Here is a 12,901-nt window from a genome sequence, read left to right on the forward strand (position 1 = left end):
AACAGCTTTATTGGGTAAGCAGTTCAAGGATTGTTACCATTTTACAGATGAGGAAATGAACTCAAAGAGGTCAAACATGATCCAGGGCTACATAATTATTGTGTCAGGCCCAAAGGCAGGTCAAATGCATGTTTTTTTTTTTTCTGTTTTGCCCCATTTTCCAAACAGTATATAAAGTATTATGGGAGATCAAGGAAGTGAAGGGGTGGGGGGGTGACTTCAGAGATTTATTCCATATAGTGTGGCAGGTTTTTCATTTGGTAACTTTACTATCATTACCTCATCTTCCTCTGGTATAAGATACTTTTCTTGTAAGAAATGTATGATACTAAATGTTATCCTCAGTCATCTTGAATAACTCGGTGTCATATGCATATATTGGTTAGGCCTTTTTTTCCTGGGAAAAAGTTCCTTTCAAAGGTTTTGCCGTAGATATACTTAATTTTATGCAAGTTTATTACGTGGGAGTGTGTATATAAAGCTCTAGTCTATCTTTTATGTTCCAGTCCCACATTACCAATCGACTTTTAGAAATCTTGAAATGGATGTCCCATAGGCACCTCAAATTCAGTATGTCCAGTACAGAACTCATTATCTTTTCCCCAAACCTTTCCCTCTTTCCAAATTTCTGTTACCGTTTGGGGCACCACCATCCTCTCAGTCACTCATGCTTGAAATGTCTTGTCAATCTTGACTCCTCTCACTTATCCCATGTATCCAATTCGCTATCAAGTCATCTTTATCCTTTCATGACATCTGCCTCATACATCCTACCTTTATGCTCACATAGCCACCACTCTGGTATAGGCCCTTCTTTAACACCTCATGCTTTGACTATTTTAGTAGCCTTCTGGTTGACCTTCCTGCCTCAAGCCTCTTCCCACTCTAATTCATCCTACATTCTGCTACCAAAATGATTTTCCTAAAGGACGGGTTTGACTGTCTCCCTCTACTCAATAAATACCAATGGTTCCCCATTACCTCCAGGATCAAATATATTTAAAGCCCTTTACCACATGGACCCTTCTCATCTGTTCTGGTTTAACCCTCCCCCCATGAAGTATAAGAAAAATTACACTGACCTTTTACTGTTTCTTGAACACTGTGCTCTATTTCCTGACTGTATTGTTCATTAGCTGTCCACCATGCCTGGAATATACCTCCTCATCTCAGCCTTCTTGTTTCCTGCAAGGCTCAGCTCATGTTTCACCTTATGCTGGAGATCTTCCCCAATCCCCCTTCCCTACTAATATCCTACTTTCACTGTTTGGACCTTCCCTCTGAGAGTTTATTCCCAATTTACACTGTATATATCTTATATGTATATACATAGCTATTTGCATATTGTCTTCCTCATTAAAATATCAACTTCTTGAGTTTAGGACCAAATTTTTGCCTTTCTTTTATCCCTAGTACTTAGCACAATGCTTGACACGATGTGATTAATGAATGCTTGATGATTAACAATATGGTGTTACAATATAGATAAATCAGGAGCTTGTCTTCAATTAATGAAAAAATTTCCACACCAAAAATTGTTCTTTCCGCTCTCAAATATTCTTAAAGCCCTTTGTTAGGATCTCCTTTTCATCACCTTAATCCTGAGTGGAACAAGTGAAAATATTCTCATAAAATAAAGGAGACAGTTACCAAACGAGCTGGGCTTTAGTCTTGATAGGCCCAAATTTTATTTTTCTATAGAATACCCAGTCTTGAGGAAAACAAGAAAAGCAACAAATAATATGTATGCCGGGTGTTTCTGTAATTGCTTACCTTTGGTAAACAAGAAAAGCAACAAGTGATCTGTAAATTGCCTACTTTGGGCAACAACTAATATGTCTGCTAGGTGTTTCTGTAAATTGCCTACTTTGGGTAAACAAGAAAAACTAACATGTAATCTGTAATAGCTTACTTCTGATAAATAAGGAAAATAGTTGAAATATGCATTTGTATTGGGTAAAAAGATTGTAAGGACACACCTTCCCACCAATGGGAATGAAGGTCTGGATACTGGGGAGGGGATTTGGGGTTTTGGGGTTGTCCTAGAATTGTTTGTACAAAGGTATCTAACTGCTTGCTTGATTTCTGTACTTTGCCTCCCTACATCGGTACATATTCTGGGTAGGTGGCTCCCAACTCTCGAGAGACATGCTTAGAAAGAAATAGCTTCTGTTTCTATCTGAAGAAACCTCGAGTTTTATTTGGGTAAGCGGTCTTTGGGGTCTTTATCCCACACAATCCCTACTGTATATTATAGTAACCCAAATGGTTTTATTACTCCAACCCTACTTCCTTAGAATGCAGCTCCTTAAGGAAAGGAACTGACATTTTATTAATTTTTATTTATTTATTCTTTATTCTCCTTGTAGCCCTAATATTGAGCATAAGAGCCTTGCATGTAACAGGTGTTTAATAATTTTTAATTGATCACCATATGATCCCTTTATATGTAAGTTCTAAAAGGATGTTGGTTTAGAAATATTTTATTTACCTGCAACTCTTTTAAGAACCCATTTTTCACATTAACTGAAGTTCATGTAATTCAGCAAATAGCAGGATATAGTATGGCATTGGGAGACAGAGCACCTCATTTCTAATCTTGGTTCTGGGGCTTAGTAGCTGTGTAAGTCATTTTACTTCTTTGACTTTTTCTTCATCTGAATGTAACCTCAGTCCCAAAGCACATTGGTATGTGACTCCTGATCAGTGCCTTGTGTCTGCATGAGGGAAAAGGTGGAGCTGGTCACGGCAAATGAGAGGAGAGCTCAGTATTCTTCCCATCTTTTTTAGAGCTTTCTTCCAGTCCCTGGGTCTGTTTGGACTTTGGTCACTTGACTTCAAGAGAGAAGATGGAAGAGGCCAATCTCAATTCAGGTTGCTGGAGGAAGAGATATAGGGAAGACATGTTTGGAGTTGACAGTCATCCTCATGTCCCTAACCCCATCTGGTTAAGCTAAAGACTTCAGAGAACTTACCCTTGGGTGAGATCTAGACTCTCTCTCTCTCTCTCTCTCTCTCTCTCTCTCTCTCTCTCTCTCTCCCTCCCCCCTCCCCTCTCCCCTTTGGTTACAGACTTTGGGACTGGGGTTATACTTATGAGTGTTTTGGGCTAGATGACTTCTAATGTATCCTCTAGCTCTAACATTATTTGAAATTTCTCCTTCTACATTTTTGAACACAATGATTTTAAGTCAATCAGCAAGCATTTATACTATGTAGACACTGTGCTAAGTGCTGGGGATGCAAAAAAGGCAAAAGGAAGCCTCTACTCTTAAGAAGCTTACCAATGTGGGAGAGAATATGCAACCTTGTACAAACAAGATTTAGGTTGGAGATAATTAACAAATGGATGTGACTAGCATTAAGTAGGAATATAAAAGGCTTCTTGCAGAAGGTGGGACTCTAAGACTTGAAGGTAGCCATGGAAGCTAGGAGGCAAAGATGAGGAGGGAGAATACTCCAGGTATGGGGCACAGCCAGTGAAAATGATGGAGTTAGGAAATAGGGTGTCATTTTTTAAAAATAGTTTTCTATTTTTCTCAGTTACATGTTAAGAAAATTTTTAGCATTAATTTTTACAAGATTTTGAGTTACAATTTTTTCTCCTTCCTTCCTTCCCCTTCCCTCTTCTGAAAATGTTAGGCAGTTTGACATAGTGTTTTATTATATAAAAATGTTTCTATCTTTACATGTTCTATCATGTAAAAATATTTCCATATTAGTCATAGTTGGGAAGGAACAAACAGATCAAAAGAAAGAAAACACGGAAAAATAAAGTAAGTGAAAAAATATGCTTTGATCTTCATTCAGAGTCCATCAGTTCTTTATCTAAATATGGATAGCATTTTCCTTCGTGAGTCCTTTGTACTTGTCTTGGGTCATAGTGTTGCTGAGAAGAGCTGAGTCATTCATAGCTGATCATCACACATTGTTGCTGATACTGTGTACAGTGTGTTCCTGATTCTGCTCATTTTACTTTGCATCAGTTTATACAAATTTTTCCAGGTTTTTCTGAAATTTAACTGTTCATCATTTCTTATTGCACAGTAGTATTCCATTATGTTCATATACTTTTGTCATTCTTTAATTGATGGGCATCCCCTTAATTTCCAATATTTTGCTCCCTCAAAAAAGGCTGCTATAAGGAATAGTTTACCTGTCAGATTTATGGACAAGTGAAGTTATGACCAAACAAGGGACAGCATTATGAAATGCAAAATGTATAACTTTGATTACATTGAACAGAAAAGTTTTTGTACAAATAAAGCAAATGTAACTAAGATTAGGAGGGAAGTGGAAAATTGAGAAAGACTTTTTACAACCAGTGTCTCTGATTAAGGCCTCGTTTCTAAGTTATGCAGAGAACTGAGTCAAATTTATAAGAGTACAAGTCATTCCCCAATTGATAAATGGTCAAAGGATATGAACAGGCAATTTTCAGAGGAAGAAATTAAAAATGTCTGTAGTATGTGGAAAAAATGCCCTAAATCACTATGGATTAGAGAAATGCAAATCAAAACAACTCTGAGGTACCACTTCTCACCAGTTAGATTGACCAAGATAACAAAACAGGAAAATGATAAATGCTGGAGAGGATGTGGAAAAATTAGAACATGAATGCATTGCTGGTGGAGTTGTGAACTGATCCAACCATTCTGACGAGCAATTTGGAACTATACCCAAAGGGCTATAAAAAAGTGCATGCCCTTTGACCCAGCAATACCACTTCTAGGGCTAAACCTCAAAGAGTTCATACAAATAGGAGGAGGACCTGTATGTACACAAATATTTATAGAAGCTCTTTTTGTAGTCGCAAAGAATTGGAAATCAAAGGGATGCCCCTCAATTGGGGAATGGCCAAACAAGTTGTGGTATATTTATGTAATGGAATACTGTTGTGCTATAACAAATGAGGAGCAGATGGATGTCATAATAACCTGGAGAGACATATATAAAGTGATGCAGACCGAGGAGAGCAGAACCAGGAGAACTTTATACACAATTGCAGACACATCATATCTGTGACTACTAACTTAGATAGACTGGGTTCCTCTCAGCAATGCAAGGTTATAAGACAACTCCAAACGATTCATGATGGAAAGGGATAAACACATCCAGAGAAAGAACTGCAGAGTCTGAATGCAGATGGAAGCAAACTACTTGCTCTCTCTCTTTTGTGTTTTGTTTTGTTTTGTTCCTTCTTTCTCGTTGTTCACTCCATTGGTTATAATTCATCTTTACAACTTGACTAATGTTTAATGTGAAGGTATTTGTAGTACCAATATCAGATTGCATGCTGTCCTGGGGGAGGAGAAAGGAAGAGGGGGAAGGGAAGAAAATTTGAAACTCAAGGGATTGTGGAACTGAATGTTGTAAATTAAAGTAAATAAATTATTTTTTTTTTAAAAAGGGGGCCCGCTATAAATATTTTTGCACATGTAGGTCCTTTTCCATTTTTTATGATCTCTTTGGGATACACACCTAGTAGTGATATTACTGGATCAAACAGTTTGACTGCCCTTTGGGCATAGTTTTAAATTGTGCTCCAGAATGGTTGGATCAGTTTGACAACTCCTTTAACAATGAATTAGTGTACCAATTTTCCCACATCTTCTCCAGCATTTATCATTTTCCTTTTCTTTCATATTAACCAATCTATTAGGTATGAGATAGTACGTCAAAGTTGTTTTACTTTGCATTTCTCTAATCAAAGTGATTTAGAGCACTGCTTCATATGCCTATAGACAGCTTTGATTTCTTCATCTAAAAATGGCCTGTTCATATCCTTTGACCATTCATCAATTGAGGGATGGCTTGTATTCTTGTAAATTTGACTCAGTTCTCTATATATTTGAGAAATGAGGCCTTTATGAGAGACACTTGCTATAGAGATTGTTTCCCAACTTTCTTCTTTCCTTCTAATCTTGGTTGCATTGGTTTTATTTGCACAAAAACTTCTTAACTTAATATATTAAAAATGACCTATTTTACATTTTGTAATGCTCTCTATCTCTTTCTTGGTCATGAATTCTTCCCCTCCCTATCTGATAACTAGACTATTTCTTGCTAATCTAATTTGCTTATGGTATCATCCTTTATGTCTAAATCATGCCAAAGGTCTGTCATACCTAACTTTTCTAATATTCTGTTTGCCCTCTTAGTTTTTTTCTTGTTTATATTTTGGTTGGATTTATTGACTTCTAAGAGGAGACAGCTGAGGTTTTGCTGTCTACTTCTTCCTGTAATTCACTTAACTTCTCTAAGAATTTGGATGCTATACCACTTAGTACATATATGTTTAGAATTGATATTGCTTCATTGTCTATGGTACCTTTTGGAAAGATGTAGTTTCCTTCCTTATCTCTTTTAATTAAGTCTATTTTTGCTTTTACTTTGTTTTCAGTCAGGATTGCTTATGAGGTGTCATGTTCGAGGAACATGTTAGAAGAACAGTTATCACTTCCCAAACCAACTGTGAGACTGATATTGAAGGTTCACAAATTAAAGTTCTGAGGGGGGTCAGGGATCTCAAATCTCAGAGTAGGTGGGGAGCTAAGATGTAAGGTTATGGAGGGCTTTATGAGCCAACAGAGGCATTCAAAGAATCTTATAGCTGGAAGGTACCTTAGAAATCTCATAACCCAACCATCTTGTTTTACAAATTCATTTTTTTTTTTTGCTTTTTGGAGGGCAATTGGGGTTGTGACTTGTCCAAGATCACACAGCTAGTTTTGTTTTGTTTTTTTGTGTTAAGTGTATGGGGCCAGCTTTGAACTTGGGTCCTCCTGACTCCAGGGCCGGTGCCCCACTCACTGCACTACTTAGCTGCCCCCCTGTTTTACAAATTCAATCCAAACCAATAGTCACCTACTATGTGACAGGCACAGTGCTAAATACTGGGAATATAATTAATAAAAAGAAAGTGTCCTCAATGAGCTTACAATCTAAAGGGGGAGACAATGTACAAAGGGAGGCAGGAAGGTGGGGGAAGGATGGCATATGAGGGAGTACCCAATGCTGGCACATCTCACACTGTGAAGTTGAAACCAGTCAGGGCAATGTGATGATAATGGGAATTTGAAGATCTTCCCTGCCCCCTTAATAGGCCAAATGCAATCACATGGAGCCCAATGGGGGAAGGAGTTTGCTGAAAGGGTGGAACAGGAAGGAGCAGGAGAGAGCCGGAGGGAGCTGGAACTGCTGGGAGCAGGCAGTGTGGAGGCTGAGCAGCTAGTGTGAGTGAGAGAGGGGCATTTTTGCGTAAGGGGACCTGTTTTGTTTTGAAGGCCTGGCAGAGGGAAGGCTTGGGAATGTTGGTGCTCGCTGCATTGGTTACATGTACCAACTTCTTGGCTGCTATGATGGGTTTGGCTTTCTGGTGTTGGGATTCGATTTTCTGGTGTTTGAATAAATATTTTGGTTCTGTCCTCCATGTTGAGAGTCTATTACATTTTGTGATTCACTACACCAGCATATTCATAGCTGCCATTGGCACTGTGAATATTGTATTGGCGTTGTAGATGCAAGATGAATTGATCTGAGGGTACATTTTGCCCTCTAAAGGAAGGCATTCGGAAAATTTTGCTACTGCACCTTCTTGCCATCCAAGCATAGGGGAGAGCAGGCTGAGGCAGGTGAAGTCAATCAAGTCTTGAGTTTATAGTATGGTGGTGAGTTGAGAGATAATGAGCTTATCCTGGAAGAGACATCTTGTTCTATGAAGTTGAAAACACACAGGGCAGGAGATCCAAGATGGAATGATGAGAAAACAGACCCCTTGAGAGATAACATATTTTTTTTTTTCCTGAGACCACACAACCATTGAAAGGGCCCTGATCTACTGACCTTTCCATACCAGAAATCTTTCTCCTATATCAGCTTAAGTTGTGTAGACACTAAGCATAGCTTGGGACTTGGTTTTCTCAACACAATTTGTAAAGTTCAGGCCTCAGTATGTCACTTAATTTCATACTTTCAAAAACCCTCCATGAGGTCACACAGGTATTATCATTCTCATTTGAAAGGTAGAGAAACTGAAGTAGAGAAATGGTGGGTAACTTGTTGAAGGTCATACATCTGAGACCACCCAGGGACCATTTCCACTTGACCTTTTCACATTATTCTCATTGACTACTTAATTTTTCCTCCTTCCCAAACCAACTGTGAGGCAGGTATTAAAGACGCACAAATTAAAGTTCTGAAGGGGATCAAGGAGCTAAAGATAGGTCTAATAATTTGATGATGTCTAGTCGATGAATGATTTCATTCCTGTTAACATTCATATTGCATCATAATTCTTGACATTTATTTAACTTCATTTTTTAAAGATTAGGTTCCCCTATCTTATCTAGGCTGGAAGCCCAGAAAGCATTCATTGGCCCAGTCCCATTACTGATTAGCATGGAGTAAGGGAATAATCTACCATGTGCCAAGTACTGTGCTTAGTGCTTTGCAGAGATTATCTCATTTGATCCTTCCTACAACTCTCTGCAATAGGAGCTATTATTTTACAATTAAGGAACCTGAAGCAGACAAAGGTTAAGAGATTTGCCCAGGATAACACAGTTAGGAAGTGTTTGAGGTTGGATTTGAACTCAGTTCTTCCTGCCTCCAGACAGCATTGTATCTACTGCACCACTGAGTTGCCTCTGGGAGACTTTCTCCTTCTGACCTGGGTCAAGTTGGTGGCACTCCAGTCCCAGGGGCTTACCATATTGGTGCCAGAATTAGAGTAGACGATATATCAATAGGCTTAGCTCATTGAAGCTCAGAATTCCTGAGCTCAAGTGATCCACCAGCCTTAGCCTCAGGGATTAGAGGGATATGCCACAATATCTTAACTTATTTAGCTTTAGAGTGATTATTAACTAATTTGATCTTTACAACCCTATACTCACTATAGGAATTATTCTCTCTCTGTCTGTTCCGATGAGAAGGCTAAATGAATTGCTTGTTTTCCTACATCTACTAAGTGTCAGAGGTGAGATTTGACTTCATGTTTTTCTGACTCCAGGACTAATTTTATCTGTGTCCTGATGACTCTCAGAATAGTAGTGGCATTTCCTTTGAATAATTCCAATTTAATGGCACAGGATAAGTTTTTCCTTTTTGCTCTGTTCAGAAATTTTGGGGTTCTAACTTGTTAAATTTAAAATCTCCAGAATAAGGATTTACTGTTTTCATTTCTGTGCATTTAAGTTTGTTAAAAATAACACTGCTTCCATCTGTTTTTACAGTGTGCCTCAGCCTTTCTTTGTTCAAACAACAGAATCATCAGAGGAAGGAAGTATAACTCGTAGAGGAGGAAAATCCAAGTGCCTTGTTCATAGAAATTCCCAGAGCAACTTTGCCTTCTGTATTCAGAGGCTGATTCACTGTCAGAGCTAAAAAAGAAATATTATTAAAGAAAAATTAAAAAAATTTTATAATCCTTCTTGAGAGCATAAAGGTTGAGATCACATGAAGCTGCCTTAAATTCCTAGGGTCTATAGAAATGACTGACTGTGGCATCATTGAAGGCAGGCAAGAGCTGCTGGAAAAGACCAGACTTTCTGGAAGCAGAGTGAGACAGAAGACTTTTTTTGTAGTCAGAGGATCTGGGTTCAAATGCCCTTTCTGATATTTATTATCTCTCTCATCTTGGACAAGTCACTTAGCTGTCGTGCCTCAGTTTCCTTATCTGTAAAATGAGGGGGCTGGACTAGATGACTCCTTAGATCTCTTCCAGTTCTATATCATATGCTCATATCTGAATACTTTTTTACATATTCAGTGACACTGAAAATTACAGTCCTTAATTGACGGTATTAATCCACTATCTTAAAAATGTCTCTGAAATAGCTTTAGACTTTGGGAAGAAAAGTGAGGAGAAACTCTGATCCTGAAAATTATTTTGCACCTGTATCTGCTGTCCCCCAATGACAGGCATAATTCTGTCATTGAAAATTGCATATTTTGTTAAAGGCCACATTCTTAAAATGAGATCCCTCTGGAAGGAAAAAAGATAATACCTGGGAATTTACTGAAAGGTAGTTCCACAAAATTACTATGTTAAAAATATACCCTGAACTGTTTGGGATAAGCCAGTTATTTTTATAAGATTGAATAAATAAAAGTCTGCCACACAAACATATAAGGCATCATATAAGGCAAATTAAAGGGAGCCCAGGAAAGTGGGAGATTTCAATCACAGTATTATTTAGAAGGGACTTTAGTGGTCTTGTAGGTCAACTCTTATACAGAAGGAATCCCCACTATAACAACAAGGGAGTGTCCAGTCTGCCTGAGTACTTCTCAGGATGGAGGGAATCTACCACTTCTTAAGGTGAGCAAATGTAGGGATCTGAGTTGGAAAATATGGAAGAATAATTTGGAAATTCCAAACTTTGGAGCTCATCCTAATGTACAGCCTGTTGGTGGGATGCGTATTTCATATCCTAATTTCAGGGAATGTACAGCAGCTGCCATTGTCATCTGTGTCTTAGAACAAAACCATGGTGATGGGCAAACAAATGGCAATATTTGGAGTGTTCCCAAATATACTTTGTGATCAAATGCCTTTGTGTAGTAACGAGTCTCCCAAGCCACCACTAAGAGGAGGCTAGTATAATGCATCAATCTCGTAGCCAGAAGTTTGGGTGTCTGTTCTTTAGATGGGGCAACTGCAACATAGTACTGTTGGGTTAATAAATTAACCAAGGAGTTTGATTAAGTCATTGAGAGGTACTTCACCTCTTGGACCTGCTTTTTCTTCATCTATAAAATAAAGGGGTTGGATCAGATAATTTCTAAAGTTCCTTATAACCAGGGGTGTGATAGAGAAGCTGAACTGATTATTAAGCAAATACTAAAAATCAGGACTTGATGAATTATTTTGTTGATTATGTATTCATAATGAAGTGATGGAGAAAATGGGAAGAATGTAGACTGAACTTAAAAGTATGTCATGAGTACCTCCCTCACCACTCCTCCCAGAAACTGATTATTTAACATTCACCAGTATACGTCTGCTTAGATGTCTATATGTATGATCCTGTGAAGGATAAAACAAAATGAAGGAAAGGTAACAAAATGAATCATGGAAATAAAGAGAATTCACTGAACCTAGTACGTTTTGAAGACTAAAGATGGATTTCATTTGTGGGAACCTATATTGAACTCCTTAATTTGTAATTTCTGACCAGCCCCATCCTCCCCTCCCCCCCCGATGCCTCTACTCTATGAACATCCCATCGTGATTTTTGAAAAAAAAAAATTGGTCATATTTCTCCTTAACATACTCAATTTAACTGAACACATTTTTATTTAGCACCCACTAGTTGTTTGGGTTTTGATGGCTCAGAGTGAGTGTAAGTAACAACTGTTTCTGTTTTGGCCAGAAACTGAGAGTCTTTCCTTCCCAGATTACTTCTTTATAAAGGCAAACTAGGCCCTCTTTTGCCTCAATTCTTACCTAGCCTTTACTTATTGAGTGGACATTGCCTCAAATTTAAGACCTGGGAAAGACCTTAGCTTCAAAAGGCCACAGTTTCTCACTGCATCTGGGGCCAACACTTGTGCTGACCTATGTCTTGTCACTGGACTCAATGACTCTAGAGGAGAGAGTAGGGCTGATGACTTTGCCCAGCTCGACCTCACTTAAATCTAAATCACTTGCAAGTCAAGATACTATCCTCCTGACGTCATCGGTCCTCTTCAAGAAAGAAGGACAAACAATAGTGCCTACTATGTACAAGGCACATAGGAGCTATATATTTGAATATACAACACAAAGGAATCAATTTCTGCCTTCAAGAAGCTCTCCTACTGGGGAGGAATAATATCTACCTAGATAAATAAAATACAATGTTATTTTTGACCTGGGCACATGATTTCATTCATATGAGGAAATACAAATCAGCAACTCAGCTCTAATTTAGTCTTAGAAAGTAGCCTGGGGGCACTGAGACATCAAATGACTCCCTCTTGGTCACACAGCTAGTGTATATCAGAAACAAGTCTTGAGCTCAGGTTGAGTACAAGGCAAGTTCTCTGTCCCTGGCCTATTACACAGTGTCTTTCAAATACAAACACACACAAGTCAATATATGTGTGTGTGCACGTACACATATATATAACGTATATGTATATGTGTATACAAATGATATCTAATTCAAGGCAGCTAGGTCGTGTGGTAGATGGAATACCTGACCTGGAGTCAGGAAGACTGAGTTCAAATCTGGCCTCAGACACTTACTAGCAGTGTGACCCTGGGGAAGTCATTTAACCCTATTTGCTTCAGTTTCCTCATCTGTAGAATGAACTGGAGAAGGAAATGGCAAATCACTCCAGGATCTTTGCTAAGCAAACCCCAAATTGGGTCATGAAGAGTTGAACATGACTGAATGACAAAAATCTAAGTAAAGTAATTTCAGGAGGAGTTGAAAGTGTTAAAAGAAGGATCAATATAGTTTTCCTGGTAGGGAGTGGCTCTTAATCCTCACTTGACAAAGTTAGAGATTCTGTTATTTAGAGATTAGGATAGAGAGCATTCCAGGCATTCAAACCAGTCTACATAAGGTTTCTGTACAGTGAACAAGGAGGCCAATTTAGCTGAGATGTAGCAAATGTGAGGGGGAGTAATATGAAATCAGTCTGGAAAGATAAATTAGGGTTGGATCATGAAGAGCTTTAAGTGCCAAATAAGAGTTCATTTTTTTATTCAAGAGCAAAGGAAGGGGCAGTTAGGTGGGTATAATAGATAGAGTCCTGGCCCTGGAGTCAGGAGGATCTGAGTTCAAATCTAACCTCAGACACTTACTAGCTGTGTGACCCTGAGCAAGTTATTTAGCCTTAATCACCTCACAAAGAAAAAAAGCAAAAGATACCCACTGAAACTTTTCGAGGAAGGGAGTGGCATGGC

This window comes from Petaurus breviceps, unplaced genomic scaffold (genome assembly GCF_028583685.1).
Source record: "Petaurus breviceps papuanus isolate PSGF00001 unplaced genomic scaffold, PetGlider_PUasm1.0 90418, whole genome shotgun sequence".
NCBI lineage: Eukaryota > Metazoa > Chordata > Mammalia > Diprotodontia > Petauridae > Petaurus > Petaurus breviceps.